The 19,458-nt window shown below is 45.9% G+C and overlaps 1 long non-coding RNA gene across 3 annotated transcripts; it reads left to right on the forward strand.

Moving 5' to 3' along the window:
* The first annotated feature begins 303 nt into the window (after positions 1-303).
* LOC113459442 (uncharacterized) lies at positions 304-12,329 on the forward strand. Of its 3 annotated transcripts, none has more exons than XR_012580829.1 (4): positions 304-544; positions 2,050-2,311; positions 2,516-2,634; positions 6,337-12,329. It is a non-coding gene; the product is annotated as an uncharacterized LOC113459442 (long non-coding RNA). The 3 variants fall into 3 exon arrangements; XR_003380676.2 differs by lacking the exon at positions 304-544 and adding an exon at positions 567-1,398; XR_012580830.1 differs by lacking the exon at positions 2,050-2,311.
* The last annotated feature ends 7,129 nt before the right edge of the window (positions 12,330-19,458 follow it).

A 19,458-nucleotide genomic window follows, 5' to 3' on the forward strand; every position in this document is an offset into this window, starting at 1 on the left:
TTTGGTAATCTAGGTCTGCACTTTCCTTTTCTGAATCTTCATGTGATTAGCCCAGCAGATCCAAAGACCTGTCCTTCCTAATTACAGGGGCTCTTCCCTAAGATGAGGAGCAGAACATGCTAATGATCACCACCTTCCTTAAAGCCCAATGCTATTTATTTAGAACAAAATGCTATGGAAAAAAGCTACTTAATAAGCCAAGACATGACTCACACACCTGCTAAGTGTTGCCTGTCTTCCTTGTGGTGCCCTGGCAAATATGATAAGCAAGATCTGCCAGCTCTTTAATTCAGAGAGAGCATCTGTGTATCAGCTCATGCTGTCTCTGCTCCAGAAGACAAAAATGAGTGCCAGGATAACAGGCATGAGAACTTGTGAGAAGACATGCAGGTTCCACAGAAACACTTCTCATTCAGCCTGGAGCACAAATGCATAAGTACCATGTGCTGCCCAGCAGCCGGTCCACACCATCCTTCCCATCTTATGGGCCAGCAGTCAGTGCTGCAGCATCTCTGCAAAGCTGGGCGGACTCCTGCCTGTACCAGTAAGTGCCTGCCACCTTCTTGCATGTAGGAACAGCAAAAACTTGCATGGCTGGACAGCTGAGAATAGTCAAAGGTAATCAGTGGCTGTTGGATTTTCTGCATGGCAAGGATGGGCACTGTCCTCCTATGCTCAACCACATGCAAGAGCAAACCAGGAAAAGCATCTGCCTGGAGAGAACTGTCCTGCATGTTGGTTGTGACCCCTCCTGGGTTGTCCTGGTGCATTCCATGCTTCATAATCATTGTGGCAGTTTGCTGTAGAGGCATTTGAAAGCTTGGTGTTATCATTTCTATCATGGGGATATCATGACCCTCAAATACTTTAAAACTGTTGCCGATTGTGAAGGTAAATTATTTCAACATTAAACCCCTTTCATTTGAGCTTTTGGCAGATATGATGCTTGCAAGCCTACTGGAATGAGAGGTCAGAAAATGCAGCTGTAGCCCATATGGAAACAGAATTTTTCTAGTGAAATAAGATTAATCCTGTCTTGAAGAGAAAGCATGATTTTTGGGGTCTTGTTTCCAGACAGGCAGTGGCTCTGGTCACAGGCTCTTTGAAATCTGGTTTGGCTTTACAAAAACCCCGGCAATATGTGTATCTTACTGTGCCCTTTTTGGAGAGGGAAGATTCCCTTTCTGCCCCATATGGAACACTGGGGCCATGTAGCAGAGGGCTGTGCTGTCCTGCACTGAGATGGAAACAGAGGGCTTCTGAGAACATGTCAAGTCATAGGCTGTGGTGGTAGCAGAAGGTAGGTAGGAGGAGCACCAGTGTCCAGGCTTCAGGCACTTGACTGCCCGGCCAAGACTGCTGTTGTAGTGGCTGCAAAGAGAGAAGATGATCAACAGGGTGAGTCAGGCATTAGCATAAATTGAATTCCCTGTGGCTGCACTGTGTGTAAGGGGGTGTGTTTGGGGGAAGCTGACTCCAGGCACGTATAAGCCTGGGCTGATTCACCTGTGCTGCCTGTGACGCACGGCACTGTCAGTGCAGGGCCCTGGCCTGGGCTTGCAGTGACCGCTGGCGTTTCTGCCCCAGCTTTGTGTCACCTAGAGGTGCCTGTGCCTGCAGGCACTGCCTTCACCTCCCTCCTCCAGGCAGAAACCAGCAGTCCCTACCCAGAAGCTGTGTCCTAGCTTTTGTTCTCTGGGCCTAAGTCTTGGGTGCGCTTTGTGTGCAATGGTAGCTCTGTTCCTGTGCTGTGTCAGAATGCCTGAGCAAGCAGGGCTCCTGCAGCCTTGAGCAGCCTCTCCATGAACTAATAATAATTTCCCTGCTTCCAGTGCATGTGTGAGAAGGTTTCTGTCAGCTTTTTGATGGTATGCATAGCAAGGAAGGGTAACTCAACAGCTTTTCTAGGTGCAGAGATATTTCTGCTGCACCTTCTTACCATGTAAGCAGTGTGTGGGAAGTGTTGACAGTGCAGTTCTGTGGGCCGTGCTCCTAACTGGGAAGCAACAGGAAAGTGATTCATGAGACATTGCATCCTCCTCTGTGCAGGCAACATGGTGACTTGAAGAACAGGCACTGGACCACACAGAAGCTGTGGGACTGACAGCAAAATTATAGAGGCTGGCAGTGAACAAGCTCTTGGCTGGTTAAGGTCCCGACTGAAGTCATCTGAGCTCCTCTTAGGAGTTCCTCAGCTATCATTGACCTGTGGACACCAGCAAATAGAGCTCTGCTCCGTCCAGAGCTGTCATACTGTGCCAGGATGTTAATAGCCATGGCTGAAAACAGCATCCAGTGTTGACAGAACAAGGTATTTACTGTTAACCTGTCTGCTTGCGTAACTTCTCTGTGCATGTAACTGCAGTGTCAGCCTGAACTCTCTGCTGCACTCACCATGTCCTGGTGTTGCTGCTCTTTTGGCTAGCCCTGACCTATCAATGTTCCCTGTGAGATTGCTTTTCTCTGTCTGGTCTGATTCTGCTATTGATCCTGTTCTGGCATTAACCTTTTCCAGCTCTGCCAGGACACGTCTCCATTGCAGATTTTAATTCTTCTCATGGTCCTAACCTTGTCTTAGCTGAAACCCTGCTACATGCTGAGTTTTTTGGAATGGATGTGAGAGCCAAAGCTCAGGTGAGCCATGCTGAATTCGATAACTTCATCTCTTTATGTCAAGGCCAGAGATTTTCTTGTCATTCTTCCCATTCTAATGTCATCTTTCAGCATCTCTCCAGTAGTTTGAGGCGCTGTGGTATCTTTCCAATGCCAAATACCCTGCCTAGTTATATCTGTCTGTATGTGGAGGCAGTAACAATGCCACCAAAGCAGAATGTAAGTACAGATTATCTGCCTTGCTTGGAGTAAAGGATAGTGTAGGGTGCAGTAGTACACGCGCCTGGCTCTTAAAAACCAATGGGACTTTTTTGAGAGAAGGAAAAGAGGGAGAAGAGAGATTGATTTGGCTTATGTGCTTTTTTAGATGTAATCTACTTAAATTAATCCAATTTGAATTCTACCTGCATGCTGTAACAACCTTTGTAGCACTCATTCCTCCAAAGCCAAGTGTAACAACACAGAGTTACAGGTGACGTAGTTTGGTTGAATCTGGATCCAGAGTTTAGGAGGGCACTGTCCCTGTGTAAAGGCCAGTGTGAAATCTGGCAGTGAGCAGTACAGTACTGACCATGGGGAATCTGCTCCTGAGACAGACTAAACCTGCAGACACTCTGGTGGCATGGACACTGGACGCTGATGACTGGTGTGTCAGTGGAATATCAAAATCATAGCTTGAGTGGTTGGTATGTTACGTAATGATTGGACTGGAATGTTGTACACAAGCAGAGGCACCATCACCACCTGTTTACTAACTCTGATGTTACACATAGCCTGGGGTTACATCAGGCCAAAGAGCCTGGAAGAGACACATTCTCATGAGGTGGGAACACTGACTGGTGCCAGGACAGCAGCTGACAACGTCAGCTTTTTTTGAGAGGTATTTCCCTCCCCTCATTTCAAGGAAAAGCCTCTAAATGTTCCCCCGATGGTATCCTCAGTATAAGATTTCAAGACTCTCAGCTAACACGTATATTTAAAATCCTCAGAGATGTGTGAATCCCACCATGGTAGAGGTTGCACTGTTGAGGAAAGACTCTGTGTTTCTATCTGCGCGTTTTGGATAGAAACAGTTCCTTGAGTACATCTTCCCAGTAAAAGAATAAATAAGGTCTTACCCCAGAGCCTCCAGACCATTATAACAAAGCAGCTGTACAGCTGCTTGTGTTCCAGTGCTGATGAATGTGGCGTTGCTATCAGCAGTGCTGGGACATCTACAGCCTATTCTTAATTTTACACTTATATGTCATGTTGTGGAACACTGAGTGGTTTCCAATATATTTTAATCTGTTCCAATTGTGTTCCCATTTTAGGAAATCTGTGCCAGCTAAGATAGGAAGGCTGTTGCCTTATAGATTTTAAGATGTTAATGATTCTTCAGAACAATAGTTTTCTCTTTTTAAAATTGCCCTCGAATCTCAACCTCTTGAGAGCACTTGGCTACAATCTGCCAAGACCCCAGCTTAGCAGCAGGTAGCTTGCAGCATCAGCTGGAGCATCTGGGCACTGTCTGGAGGAGAGAAGCTTCATGCAAATGTGGATGCAGGGTGAAAGGACAGCAGGGTTCTCCTCTCTAAGATCTTGGTTGGCAGATGCTTATTCCTAAATTTTGTCACTGCAAGTTAATGGCAAACCCTTTAGCTTTATTCCCTGTCACACTGCCTCAAACTGTGGAGTGAGAAGTGACAATGCTGCCCTCTCATAGACTGACCATGTGCATGTATAATGTTATGATCAGACCTTGCTGTGTTTTAAAGCTTAGACAAGAAAACAAGGATCAGAGGTTCCTGACTGAAGAGTGACAAGAATGTGTTTCAATCACTTGATGCTGATCTTCATAATGTGCTTAAGATTAAACAGTTAGTGATTCCTTTGATTTGAGTCTGAGCCTATGCATAAGAGAAGTCTTCAGAGTCAGAGGTAGAAAGAATCCCTCTGAATCTGCCAGTGCCTTTTCTCTCTGTTCCTGAATATGGCTGTGGCATCACACTATGGCCCAAGGACTGTTTCATGCTGCATTCCAGCAGATGATGATTGAATCATCATCACCTATTCTTCTCCTATCCCCCACTCCATTACCATCTGTGCTGAAATGAGAGCCTCCAACAAGAAGTTTCCTCAAACCAAGGCTGTGGATGGCTGTTCTCTTCTTGATCCCAATGGTGGGAAAGGCCCAGCTTTTCTTGTTGCTTCTCCAGAGCTGCTGGCTGAGCTGTGTGTATATGTTTTATCCTAAATGAGCAAGACAAGCAAACTGCTCTTTAGCAGTTTAAGATGACATCTGATGGCACAGTAGCTTAGAGTGCACCTCGAAGCATCCCTCTTTTCCCTTAACTGCCCCATTAAACTGGCTTTACAATATTTTCCCTTCTCTGTATTGCAAAGCATCCCAGTAGAGCCTTAGGATTTCTTAGCCCTTGGATTTCCATGAGCAGACAAGGGGAAGGGGAGCAGACAACTATTGTGTGTCAAGGGCTTGGCTGTAAAAGAGCAGTTGTGGGTGGATATGTGGATAGGCAGGTTAAATGCAGCAGCAGAAAGGTTTTTGATTTCACTGCAAGGTGATGGAATGGCACCAAGCTGTGATGGTGTGGCTGAGGGGGGCTCCATTCATCTAACAAAGCCCATGCACTGCACTTTGCAGTCAGGCAATACTGCAATACAGGCAATGGGAGACCAAATCTAAGCCAAGAACCGTCTCTTATCTTCCTCCCTTCAAGCCAGGGCGACTTGATGTATGTTGAACATAAATATAGCTTTGCCATGTGTCTTCTTTCAAACATCAGCAGGTGTGAGGTCTTCTAGTTCTGTCATAACATTGGCTTATGCACCAAAGAAAAGTCAAAGCTAGACTCCATAGCATCCTCTGTGGAGCCTTGAGCCTGAGAGGTAACCCCTCTGACAAATTTCAGCCACTTTCCAGTAAGACAGCTAGCCTATTTTCTTTGAGCTATTTTTGGCAGTTCTTTAGAGATATATGTGGTAAAGGAAGATAATGAGAACAATTAAAGAGGAATTTCAAGTTGCTGTGCTGGAGGTAATGGAAAGAAGGTGTCATGATATGATTGTGCAATAGCCTCACGCTTTAGGTATTGCTCATGGCAGAACGTGCCGTGAGAGGACTCAGTACCTGGGTAGAAGGGTCATTGTGGCATGTCACAGCATCCATGATATATGTAGCAAGGATTGCATCATAGGGCTGAGCGTTACCATTAAAAAGCATCTGAAGAGCCTTTAAGTGGGAGAAATCCATGTGGGAAGGCCAGCTGGTTTTCACATGTGGCTTTTCCCAGAAGATATCAGATCAAAATAGTTACAAGTTGAATCCCCCAGGTTTTTTGTGTGTTTGTTGGGAACACAGTGCACTAGATTTGAAAACAATTGATTTCATGCTTTGTGACCAGGCTAGTCAAAAAACAACTACAAATGGGAAACTGAGAAACAAAGGCAGGGCAGGAAACAGAGCTGAGCTCTCAATATGACCCTTTAAATTGAAAAAGCTATAAAAGGCTGGCATAGATTTCATAAACAAGGGAGTTGGAGAACAACACAATTTGAAAGAATCATTGTCTTTTGTCAGATTTTTATTGACAAATCTTTTTCCTGGTATGTTGCCTCTGTATGAGAAATTAAAGCAACCGCCTAGATAGTGTTACTTGACAAATATTGTACCAATTGATCCTCTTAAGAAAACTCAGCAGGCAAATTCCTTTTCTCATGCAGGTTTTTTTCCTCTGATCTCTCCTTCTCCCCATTTCCAAGTGCCCTAAGCAGGACCACTCAAAATCACAGAATATTCTGGTTTGGAAGAAACCCACAGGACCATCCAAATTGAGCTCCAGGCTCTGCACAGGACAGCCTCAAGGATCACATCATGTGCCTCTTAGCAAGCTCTAATGTGCATATGGAGAGATGATGTGAAAGAAAGATGCTGATGACCATGACATCTGAAATTATTTTATGGCTTCAGTAGACCACAAGTATCATCAAAGTTTGCACTGACCTTGCTCTATTCAGTGCTCTAGCCTGAGCATACCTCTTGCCTGAGCAGGTTCAGATGTTGCATCAGTGCCCTCTAGTAGCACACAGAACTCATTTTACACCAGCTAATTGGGTCTAACTACCCTCTTGGCAGATGAGTGAGTACCAGCCCCACTTTACACCTAGGAAGAGTGGGAGGGGAAAGTGGCTTGACCCAAGTTTAATTGGCAACCAGTGTGAGCCATGTCAAATACCCTGTTTGCCTGCACCCGAGTCCTGTGCATGCAGAAATGGTCAAGTTCCTTGGAGAGGAGTGAAGCCTTAGGCTAGCATTCTGTGTTAGATATTATATTGCATGTTGGGTGCCAGGTAATGTGTTGAGAAATGCACGAGGGGAGTGGGCTCAGGGGCACAAGCTGCATTGCCAAGGAGAATAACAGTGCTAGGGACATGGTAGTCAGGCAACAGGCTCCACTGGCCTGCTGAGCACTGGCAGGAGGACAGCCTGGGTAGTCTGATGGCAAAAGGGATGCTGGCCTCATTTCAACTGCTCAGTCTGGCTGCATCAGTACCCTGGTTGGTATTTCCTTCCTTCTCCTCTCAAGAAAAGACAAGATAATTTGAAGCAAAAAGCCAAGACTTTGCCCTCTGGAGGGATTCCAGGGCTGCAGATGGACCAGGCTGTTCGCAGGGCTGCTGGAAAGCAATTACATTTGCAGTTCAGGGGAAGGGAAGAGGAGGAGGGAGAGTCACTGAACTGACAGCAGGGATAAGAAGGTAGCTCATTAGCACATCATCTTTTCTGCACCCTTCTGTGTGGGAGCAGATCTCCATATGATGACATTCAGAGTCTGGCAGGAATGTCATACTGGAACTAGTAGAAATTTTTCTGCAAGAAAGTGTGAGCAAGTAGGTTTAAAAGATCAAAAGTGAGTTCCTCTGTGGTCCAAAGAGCATAAAGGTTCATCTTTCAATGTTGTCCTCAAACTTCACCACCAACTGCTGATCTGGAATATGAAGACAAAGTGTGGAAGTAATGAGGTATTCATTAAAACGAAAAATACAAAAAACCCACAAACAAACCAACACCCCCCCCCATCCAAAACAAAAACCTCAAAACTCAGAAAAACCCCAAACCATCCAATCAAAACATCCTCTATGGTGGATGAGTTTTTAACTGAACATTAGAATTAGAAAGGTATTCATACACTGAGGAGGTACTTGAGCTTGGAGAATTCCAGCAGAAGCCATGCAAAAACCCTTCTCTTTATGGCATTCAAAACAATTTGGAGAGCAAGTCCTGTGTCAGTGACAGTGGCTGTTGGAAACCCCATAGTACAGTAATAAAGATATAATACACTTAATTATGACCTAAAGGGTGAAGTCCTTATGGACTCATTCAAAAGACTCATGTGACTGCTTAACAACACTCCCATCCCCTGAGCAGCAGTCTGCATGGTCCCAGAGGAAAAGATCAGAAAAAGCACACCTGTTCCCTAAAGGAAAGTTGAGAATGGGAAATGTGTGTGTCTCACATCAGGCAAGCAAGAAGTCTGTGCACTGAGTCCTCAGTGGCAGAGCTGCTCTCCTTTTTATGAAGATTTCTGTTTGCATGTGAATCTGTTGGTGTATGGATTTTGAGTCCTTCTGTTGAGACACGGATGAAGGGGCGAAGAATGAGCTCATGCCGAAAGCTTTTGAAGCCAGTGAAGCACCAGATAAAGACCAACCCTTCTTATTTTCTCTGAGTTCTTCCGTCCCCCCAGTATAAATCTCGCCCAGCTGAGCGGCGGAGCAGGGGCGCCCGCAGGACCCACAGCGCCGTGCTGCGGTAACGCCTCCCTGCGGGCCGGCAGCCGGCTCCAGCAGCGCGGGTTTGCGGCCGAAGGGAATCCAATCCCTTCAGCGGTGCCTCCTCAGGGATCTCTTCCTGTCAGTGCGGCAGCTCTGCCATTTGCCTGGGCACATCCCACACGGTGCTGAGTGACAGCAGGGCGGAGGGCAGGACTGCACAGAGGTGTTTGTCAGTAATGGTAACTCTTGCCTCCACGGACAGAGGATCTCCAAGCACTGTACAAACCTGCTGTAACCTACAGTGGATAAACAACGCCTGATGGAGAACATGGTGGGTAGAGAAATGGGGGGTTCTGCAGAGGAAGCTGCAGAGACTGTACAGTAGGAGCTGGGAGAGAAGAGAGGGAATGGATCCCTAACCCTGAATCCCTCTCATCCTGATTTACACAAATGTAACTGCTGGAGTCAATGCAATTACATTAGTAGGAAAGCTGGATGAGAAATAAAAAAAAATTAGCTCCATCTCACTTCATCATGTTCTTTGTGCTACTAGCAAAGCTTTCTTCACACTCCAGAACCCACTCCATCCAGCTTACAGGAAATTACATGCTGCAACTGTTCAGCAATGCTTTTAATATAAAACTAAAGCAGAGGACAAAAGGAGAACACAAGATGTGTGCATAACATACTGCTCAGGTTAATGCAAAGGCATTTTGAACCTGATAATCATTCAGCTCTGCAAAATTACAGCTGAGGCTGCTCAGCACCCTGAAGGCAGACGTGTGCCTGCATGAAGAGGGTTCTCTTTCATTTGGCAATTGCAGCCCTGTGCATAAGCTGCCACAAGACACAGGGGGACAGCTGGACTAACAGTGTTAAAACAGAGTGGTGGTTGTGGAAGTGAACAGCTGCACCTAGAAAGATACAGAGAATGGCATCCACCCTCCTGGGAAATGGCTGATCTCTGCAGGTCTGGGGTGGTGTCTTCTCCTGAGGTATCTGTCCTGTGTGGCTGCCTAGCAGTGCCTTGAATGCCTCTGCCTCTCTAGAACGTGAGTCAAAAAGGCTGGAGAGCTGCAGTTAGTTACTCAGGAAGGAGGGAACAGGCTCTGGAGCAATGAAACAATAGTGAAAGAGAAGCAGAGGTAGACAGTGAGAAATCCTTTCCAAAGTAAATGTACACAGTACAGCTATTTGCTATGACATTTTGACACCTTTTCAGAGGATCTCAGAATGTTTGGGTTGGAAGGGACCCTAAAGACCTTCTAGTTCCAACTGTCCTGCTGTGGACAAGGACACTTTCCACTAGACCATGTTGCCCAAAGCCCCATCCAGTCTGGCCCAGAACACTTCCAGAGATGGGGCATCCATTTTTGGCCAGGCTCTGCAACTGCCTACTGCAGAGTTCACTCTCTTTCTCTGCCTATCACATCTCCCATCAGGTAATGTTAGCCAATTCTGGCGTAGGCTTACAAAAACCCCTTAAACTGTGCCAGCTGCCCTTTCACTGGTATAATTCCAGCATGTGTGTGAGCCTGAGAAAAGGAAAACTGAAGCTAACTAACCACACCCAAAACATCAGTACTGCAGAAGTGACTAACAGGGCTGGACCCTGAGGGGCTCTGGTGGCATCTTTAGCCACGCCTAAAGAAGCACATGGTCTGCCCTCCCACGTCCTCCAGGCTGCCGTGGGGGTCAGGCTTTCTGAGCCTGCAGTCCCACTGGTGGGAGCGCTGCCTCTCCTGCAAACCTCTGGAAGCCCCATACTCCATGGCCTCTCTCCCCGTTTGCCTTAGAGGCACCGATTAGACAGCTGTAAATGAGCCTCTGACAACAAACACAGTGCTGCATGTACAGGCTGCTGTTTGCACATCTGGAGCTGATTCCTGCCCCCCAAGGGCTCCAGTGCTGTGCCAAGGACCCTACTGCTGCTGAAGCAGGTGTTCAGGTGTCCCTAAAGCAAAGGGGCAACTGAGAAAAGCAGAAAGCTTTTCTGTACCTTCAAAGCACCAACTGCAGGGTGACTGTGCTGCAGCCTTCTGGATCAGCTATTTTCAGCCAGTTTTGTGATAGTGGGCTGGGGAGAGATGCAATTTGCTGCCTCCCACACAGTGTTAGCTGTCTTTTGTCACTGAGGAGCTCCTCCTGGTGCTACAGCTGCAGCCCACCAATCCAGCTCATGGCCAGGGAGCACACCAGAGGAGGGTCCTGGGGTGGGAATCTGCTACTGAGGGGGAATGATGCTGTTTGTTTTCTACCTGTGCCTGCTGCTCTGCAGTAATGCTCCCCATTTAGAGCTGCAGACTGAAGCTGAAACATGAGCAGTGACTTTCAGAGAGATGCCCTTCCTGGCACTGCACACTGGCACTGAATTAATGTGAGCTACCTGATGTGCTGCATCATGTGCCACGCAGAAATCAGTCACTGAAGGCCAGGGTATAAAACTTCCCTGATCCCTGTGGGCTTTTGAAAGGGTAGAGTTTGGTTTGTCTCCTATAGCTTAGAGAGGCTGTTAACATTGAGTCTCATTGAAAATGCCTGAGTTGCCTCCCTTGGCTGCTGGGGAAGGTTCTGATACCTTGTCTGTACTGTAATGTGGGTTTGGGTGCCACACACCCTCCTCCCGTGACTCCAGCCTGACCCTTGGAGGCAGTGTTTTGCAGTGCCTCAGTGCACTTTCCATGGTCACTTGTGACCTTGCAACTGGGGTTCCAGACCTGTGCAAAACCTTTTAACTATGTTAAAAACCCCTTTTTTGCCAGACATCTGCAAACTGTGACCATTGATGATGCACCTGTACTCCCAATATTAGTAAGGGATCCCTGCAGCCACAAATCATGCAATATTTACCCTCTGTTAGCCCCACTTTTCTATTCCCCACTAACCACAGTGCACAGGGACAGAGCTTGGTGTGCCTTCAGTTCCAAGAGACGCACAGTTCTGCTCAGTTAAGGTGCCTTGTGACAGGGAGATGTAGTCTGCCGCCTACCCTGCGCAGCTGCGGGCTCAGGCTGTGCCGACTCTACAGACCCCTGCTGGCGGCACAGGGCTGCTCAGGGACGCTGTACCGCCGGCTCCCGGGGGCTGCAGGGCCTGTCAGCTGCTGCAAACACACACTCCCTTTTCCTGCTGCTCTCCCCACTCTCTGGTACAGATGAACATGCTCAGCTTTCCCAAGACAAAATCTGAGCGCAGCAGCTTGCGCATGGTGAAGAGCTCCTTCCATACCAGCACTCTCTCCACTCTCAGATGCTGCCAGTCTGGATTCACCTGGCAGGATCCACTCCTCTCCATCCTGTTTCCAGCACTGTGCCCCACAGTTACTCATTGTGGGAGAGCCTATTCTAAATATAATGTACAAAAAGTGCCCTGCTACCACTGCCTGCTCAGATTTCTCATAAGAGCCCTCAAATGGAATGATCATAAAGCTTTATACTGCAAGAGGACCACTCATGGTACACTCTTATTGCCAGGTGCTTTAGTAAGAAAACACCTGGTACAAACACGCATATTGTGTTCATTCAGGGTCAGCTAGGGAAATCAGCTTTTGTTTTTATGTTATAGATCAGTTATTGCCACTTCCATGTCTTCACTCTTCAGTTTAGAATTCCCAGGATCTTTCCAGTGTTGCATCTGTGAAGCACCTAAATATTATGAAAGCTGCAGCAAAGGACAAGTCCTTCCTCAAATACTTTACAGTTTAAACAGACTGAAGAGGCAAAAGATGAAGGAACAAGAATGTTGCTTGTTGTTGTTTTTTAATTTTTACCTACTGTAGGTGAGATGTATGGAAATAAAAGGCTGAAGCACAGCTTAAAAGTAGCATACCCCTGGTGTTTGTCTGCAAAGCTATTTTTTTTTCTTCATATCTGAAAGGTGGTAACACAACACAGTAAGTAACTGGCAATATATATTAGCTGGGTTGGGCCCTGAGCTGGATACTGGAAGGGTAGGGACACCTACTAAGGCCCCTTACTGGGGGAAGGGACACCTTCTAAGGGCCATGAGTTCCTTGGGTGCTTAAACAAGGGTGTAAAGAGTAGCAGGAGGAAGGTTTTCTTCCCACCTGAGCGAGGGACATCACCTCAGCTTTAGAGGCTGTGACATTCAAGGAGAGACTGACTGAAAGGGCTCAGTTGCCTCAGACACCAAAACAAGACTAGGAACATCACTTTATTACAAGTAATGAGAAAATACATTAATAAGTCCTAAGTAGAGTGGAGAAAGGGGTAACCAGAAGTGTCTGGATGTTGAAAGCAAGTTCAGTGATGAAAGTGGAAGCACTTCTACCACAGAGGTGATGAGGCACTGGGACTCGGTGCTGGAGACCACATTAATCCCTTGTAGTCTGATGCCTTCATGTGATTTCCCACAGTTTGCTTTAGGCAGTTCAGTGCCAGGTGTCTGAGCAAGCACAAAGTCCAGTGGCAGAGAGGGTGTCTGTAGAGATGGGCCCCACGAATCCCTCATGTCACCACCTTCTCCGTCCAGCTGACTCAGGCTCTGCAGGGTACCTTGCTGCCTCCTGCTGGCTTGCAGTAAAACCCTGGGAATTATCTGCACGTCGTTTTGTTCGCTCCCACTTTATGGAATGTGTGAGAGCCACTTCTTTAGCTTGGGACTGGGCCCCCACGTGGGCAGGGAAAGGGAAGGTGACGGTGTGGGGAAAGGGCTGTACTTCACATGGCAGCCAGGAGCACCCTCTGCCACCGGGACAGTGCCCATGATGGTGATCCCGTATCAGTCGAAATGGGGGTGCTGGGAGGCTGGTTCAGGCCTGGGAAAAGCAGTTGGCACGGTCATAATCAGGCAGGAAACGGGAAATGGTGTTGTGAGGTAACAAACAGGAAGCGCTGATGGCGGCCCAGCGCGGCCCAGCGAGGCTGCAGCTGAAGGAAAGCTGTGAGGGAGCTGGCGGGGCAGCTCTGCTCTGCACGGCCCTGCCGCAGCCTCGCTGTGCCCAGGGGCTGTTTATCCTTAGCAGCTACTTGAACAATAACACCCAACCGGTGAAGGCTTGTTTACACTTCCGTGGCCATGAGGAGGCTGAAGGATACGAGCAAGCCCTTCCAACATCCTTCTAAGCCGCATTAGCAGTAACAATTCCACCTCACATGTCAGGAGAGAAAAATGGCCAGCCATGGAAATGGTCTCCACCTCCTCAAGGACATGTAGGGGTTAAGTGTCTGCATCCCACTCCCTTCACTGCCTGCTCCTCAAATTCATGCTTTAGGATGCCTCTGGCACAGCTCAAACCATCTTAAAAGCAGTTGTCAGGTTTCAGTTAATGACATTGACCCTTCCAAGCATCATCCTTCCCCCATCCTTCCCATCCTTATTTCAGTTGCCTCTCCAGGAGCAAACACGGGAAGGATCTACCTTTCTCCATGAACCCTAGATAAGTCACACGGTTGGCTTAAATGAGACGCTTCACGCTTGGATGGCTGCAGTGAGGTGAGATGAATCTGCATCTGCTGGAGATGACTGAGAGCAGATTGTGCAGCAACTGCCAAAAAGGCAAGGAAATTCTTCCTCCTCATGTTTGAAAAATGTGCATCTGATGCAAGGGTTCCTTAACATTACGGTCTCCATGAAAAAGGAGATTTTTGGAATTACAAGCACACAGGTATTTCTACCTCTTCCTAGGATGTAAGTGAGCTCTACCTCCAGAAATCTGGACAGGCATTGTGAATTGTAGCTAGAGTTTTGAAGAACTTCAAAAACCTCCTCCTAAGCGACTTATGACAAACATAAATACCATTAAAAGCATGAAAATCAGTGTAATCTTCATGAAAGGAGAGGGTTGGGAGGAAGAAAAGAGCCTCTGTATTATAAGGAGACATGAGAGAATGGGAAACTAGTGATGAAGAAACTAACACCAGGATCTGGTGGGCTGAATTGAAAGAGGGGATTAGAACAGGGCCATTTCTTTTTTAATTACCATGCTTTTATCTCATGTGGGTTTTTACCCCCCAGATACATGTTGTTCAAATTGTCTTTTGTTTCTTTGTTGACAATCTTCCAGAGAACAAATGAGTTTGTGATCAAGAGCAAAATGCTTTGGCAACGCTTCGGCATTTTCTGCCAAAGCAGAAAATGTAAGGCAAATATTAAACAGTGTTAATAGAGAAATACTTTCAAATGCACAGTGATTCATATCTGCACCAGGAATTTCAGCCCTCCTCACAAACCTCTGTGGGAGCCATGTGCCCCAGTACAGGGATCATCAGAGCTCTTGCATGATGCCAGGAATGGCCAAATCCTGTTCTGACTGGTGAAGGCCTCTCCAGCTATAAACCTAACTCTCAGTACATCTGTTTGGATGTTAAATACAACTTAGTTCAATTTCATTTATAAAAACACACATGGTGTCTCTGTGACCTTCTAGGCAGTTAGTTAAAAATATAATCACCAAAACCAATGTGAAGCCAGCAACAATTCAACAAATAAGCTATAAAGTACAGCTAAAAGATGTCATCACCAAACAGCCTCTCCTCAAACTGCATGATTAAATAGTCTGTATTTAATAAATAAATAATAATATTTATTTATTATTTATATATATAAATATACATATATATTATATATAAAACATAATAAATAAACTGATTATGACCTCAAACTCCATTAAACATGTATTTGCAAAACATGATTATAAGCAAGGTGCTCCTTTTCAACCTTGGGACTCTCCCTGGGGATGACCTGATCTTCATGCTGAGCAGCTGGCAGGGTGGGTTGGCTGCAGGGAAAGATGGAGTCAGAGCACTGTCTCCAACTTGGCTGGCGAGAGGAAAGACAGCATGCTTGCAGAGGAAATGAAGAAGGATTAAGCCCTTCCATGGTGGTTATGTACTATGCTGCTATCTCTGTGGGAGGCAAGTCCATCACTGTGGTACAGTCTGTGGAAGAATAAAGGTAGTCATGGGATCATCTGTGTTATGCAGGTCACACAACAGCCAGGGCTGTGTTATCCCCAGGTGTAGATCCCTTTGTGTGCCTCAGCTGTAGGTGTCCCCTCTTACATAACAGCCAGAAGTGACCCAGTCAGAGGGGAGGATGGTGAAATGGAGACTTGGGCAGCAGGAGTTATTTTCCAGTCCATTCCATGCCCTGCACTTTTAAACTTGACCTACTCTTCCTGTCCAGGGGAGCACTCCTGCAGTGTGGGGAGCTGCACAGAGCCTGTCACCAACTTCCTCAGGGACATGTGTGGAGTTCTGCTGGCAGGCAGTGAAGACCTCTGGGTGGCAGTGACTGCTGGGTGAGCTGTGTAAGCAGATCAGTGGTGTGTCTCTTTCCCTTTGCGTCTCCTGAGGGGTAAAAAGCTCATCGGAGGAGACAGCTGGTGTATCTGAGAATGGAGCACCTCTGGGAAGCTGATGGTCTGTCATCAAGACCTAAAAGGGAGGAAACAAGGGTACATTCCACAAAGTACAAAGGTCCTTGGAATCAAATGCTGTGAGTGGAACAATTGCATTGGCATGTGAAATTATTGCTGTGTACACAATCAATTACCTGATGGACCAGAGAGTTCCATCCTAACCCTGCAGCATGATAGACCACTGTGCTGCAGAAATATGGCCCAGAACTGTACAGGGGAAGAGGAGCAAGGATGGCAGTGTAATGCCCAGCAGAGGCAGCAGAAAGTGTAGCTTTATGGTGCTGGGTCACACTGTTTCCCAGAGAAGGTCTGAGAGCAGAATAGGATGGTTTAGAGCAGATGGAATAGTGATCAAGGAGAAATCTCACTGCTTTGGGTGTCACTGGCCAACCTGCCTGCTCTGGGAGCTGAGCTGGCAAAACTTAAAAAGAGAGAGCAGGACTTAGGGAGGGAGAGGCACAATGAGGTCAGGGAATCTTGATGGAGATGGTGTAAAATTGAAGTTGTGAAAACAGTGAAGTGTGGCAGAGGGCCACTGAGTGATGTCAATTCTCTACAACTGGAGTTTGGATTGAGAGCAAAATGTGCTGGGAGTGTCCTATTTGCTGCGTAAAAGCAATGTGTATTTATGGGTCAGATATGGGAGATAAGGGAATGACAGGCAAACACAGATATGTAACTGTCACTTAGGCTGCTGGGGTGAGGGTTTGCTAGTGACCTACCGGGCCTTACTCATTTTAGCATAAATTAATGAAAGGAAAGACTGAGGAGCAATGCAAATACCTGATGTGCATTTTTACAGAGATGGTTTCATCTGTTGGACTAGGTGGCTGCAATTGCACAGTAACTAACTTCCTCTTCCTCAGCAGCTCTTTCAAGGCTGAAAGCTGCTGCTGGTCAAGCGCATGTCCTGTATCGACCCCAAGTTCCACAAACAGCCCTCACCTGCACTAACCTAAGTAAACTCTGTGCCCTGGGCTGTGTCCTGCTGCATGTTGTCTCAGCACCAGTGGGTGCTATAGCTACGGGTATATCCCGGCGCCTGTCTCCCTTCAGCAGCGGAGTTGTCAAAGAGGAAAGTGATGTAGGGCTGGAGCCGAACATGAAACAACTCAGGGGAAGCACTGCCCGAGGCAGTTCCCCTCTCACTCATTCCAGCATTCCAGCTCCAAAATTACTTAGACTGGAGTGCTCTGCATGGCTGTGGAAAAGTTTTTAACAGGTGCAAATACAAGGAAACATGCAAGAGTTTCTCAGAAGTAGAGTTCATCCTTAAAATTGTTTTGTCACATGGCTTTCAAGTGAATTTGTGAATTCTTTTAAAACTGAATGCCAAGTTTAGCTGCAGTCCTTGAGCCAAATCCGTAATCTTACCATAATTATTGCAAATTATGTTGAAAGCAATAAATTGTACAGTTTGGTCTGAGAAGTCTATAAGCTTGTCAAGAGTTTGTTAAGAGAAAAGGCACTGCTTATCACAATATTTGGTCCTGACATCATCTGTGGTCCTCAAGAGGAATCTCTGAAACTGAGGTTGAGGAGTTTTTACAGCCAGAAGGATCTCATGTCCTCCTGGTGAATTCCCACCCTGTGGCTCAGAGATGTACTCACCTGGGGGAGGGCAGGCTGCTGAGCAGTCAGAGCGCAGTGGCCCTCGGTGAGGAAGGTTTTGGCCGAAGGTGTGGGTTAAATCCAGGTCATATTATGTGTCCAGCTAACTTTCTTGTGGTTTCTTTGGCAAGGACTTAGGGATGTGCACACGTGCAGGGATGCACATATGCTCTCCATGTCCCCCTGTGTGGAAGCAGGCACTGCTCCTGTTTTTCCTGTGTAGGATCTGTGATCTATTCCGGTAGCTGCATCGTGCAGTGCTGCCTCCAGTAAATATTCACAGATTTCCTTGTAAGATTATGCTTTTTTTTTCCCCCCTCTCTCCTGTGTGGATACACAAAGGCATGTGTTGTACCTGCTTTACCCCATGGGATCTACATAATCAGGTCCACAGGTTTTAATGGATTTCAACTCCTTTCTGTCTAGGGGTACAGTTTCCTGTCATGTTTTGAGCAGGAAGAGCTGAGTCTTTTTTGGTCTTAACATTCCTGCTTGCCTAGGCATTGGGAAGAGTCCTCTGTCTATTTTCCTGTTTGATTTTTGTGTGTGTTTTGTTTTAAGCAGGACAGAGTGCATGTGTGTATGTAATCCATGTGCTCAATTAAGAGAGGCATCTGTTGGGTTTATTTCACATTGCCGAGGAAGGACTGCAAGCAGGGAGCATCTGCTCAGCTTTTTGTCAATGGCTTGTTTTTCATAATTTGCTCTACAGGGTGAATGTTTGGGGAGGGGGAGGTGGCTTTTCATTTCTGAGTTTCGTCTTAAATTTATTTTTATGGTAGCTGAGGAAATTGGCTGGGATCTGAAAGTTAATTTTGCTGTGAAAAGGTCTGAAGAGGGAGAAACAAAACCATCCAAAGTAAACAGTATTTATGTAACCCTAATAATATACTCAGAAGGACCCTTATGAATCGTTATTTGCAGTATTTTAATGACTTCTCTTTAATGAAGTAAAAAGAATTTGTTATGGTGCTTTTTAAATATTACTGGGGTTTAAATTTTTCACTTTTTGAAAAAAATAGCAAATTTTGCTTAGATTTTATTTTGGGGAAAGATAGGAAAGGCATCCAATATTCAGATGATTTTTTGGCACTTTGTCAACAACAACAAAACCCCCTGATTTTAAAATAGAGCAGCAGTAGTTTCCTGTTCTTATAGTTTTGCTTTTGTGCACTCAGATCTTGGCTGTATTGCACCTAGCTGATTTAGTGAGAGACTTAATTGCCTGTAAATGTATGTGCTTCAAAGGCTACTAAACCTGCTGGGAGTGTTTATACAAGTGTGCTTTTTACCTTTTTTTTTTTTTTTTTTCTTTTTTTTTTTTTTTTGTGGAAATGTCCTCCAAAAGGGCTGTAGAGGATAATGACTTTGTGATGCCCCGGGAGGACACAGCTGCTGGTGTAGTGTAGGGAACTCGGGAGGAGAAAGCCTGAAACTCCCCCTAATCCCACAAGTGAAGGACAAATCTTACCCCTTGCAATCAAACAAACAAGGATACAATCTTACATGTGTAGGTGTAGATGCTGTGCCAGAGTAACCTGAAGAGAAGATTTGGATCTTATTAAAAGTGTTTAAAGAAATAGGATTAAAAAAGATGATAGTAGTGTTTTGTTCTGTAAGTGAACCCCAAGACAATGCATTTATTAAGCCACTTTGAAAATGTATTAAATCTGCATCTTTTGTGTCATGACTTGTCAGGGGAGAGGAAAAGTGAAAAGTTTAATAAAAATAACTTTCCTGACAGTTCAGTCCCACACATAGCCGGAGAATGTGTGTATATATATATATATATATATATATATATATACATGTGTGTATATATGTAATTTGAATATTATCTATCACAATATAAATATGTATAACATCTCAAAATGTCAGATGAATGCCACTCAGCTGAACAACTTTGTTGACATGTGTTAACACTATAACTGTTTTTTATAAAAAGCAGCTGACATCATTTGGTGTGCACAATGAAAATGCAGGGACCAGGCAGGTGAGGTTACTTCTGGGGGGCTTCGCTAACTTTGGCTGTCACAGAATAATATGTGTAAAAGGACAAACCACAACAAACTTTGTAG

Source organism: Zonotrichia albicollis, chromosome 6, assembly GCF_047830755.1.
Source record: "Zonotrichia albicollis isolate bZonAlb1 chromosome 6, bZonAlb1.hap1, whole genome shotgun sequence".
NCBI classification, from domain to species: Eukaryota; Metazoa; Chordata; class Aves; order Passeriformes; family Passerellidae; genus Zonotrichia; species Zonotrichia albicollis.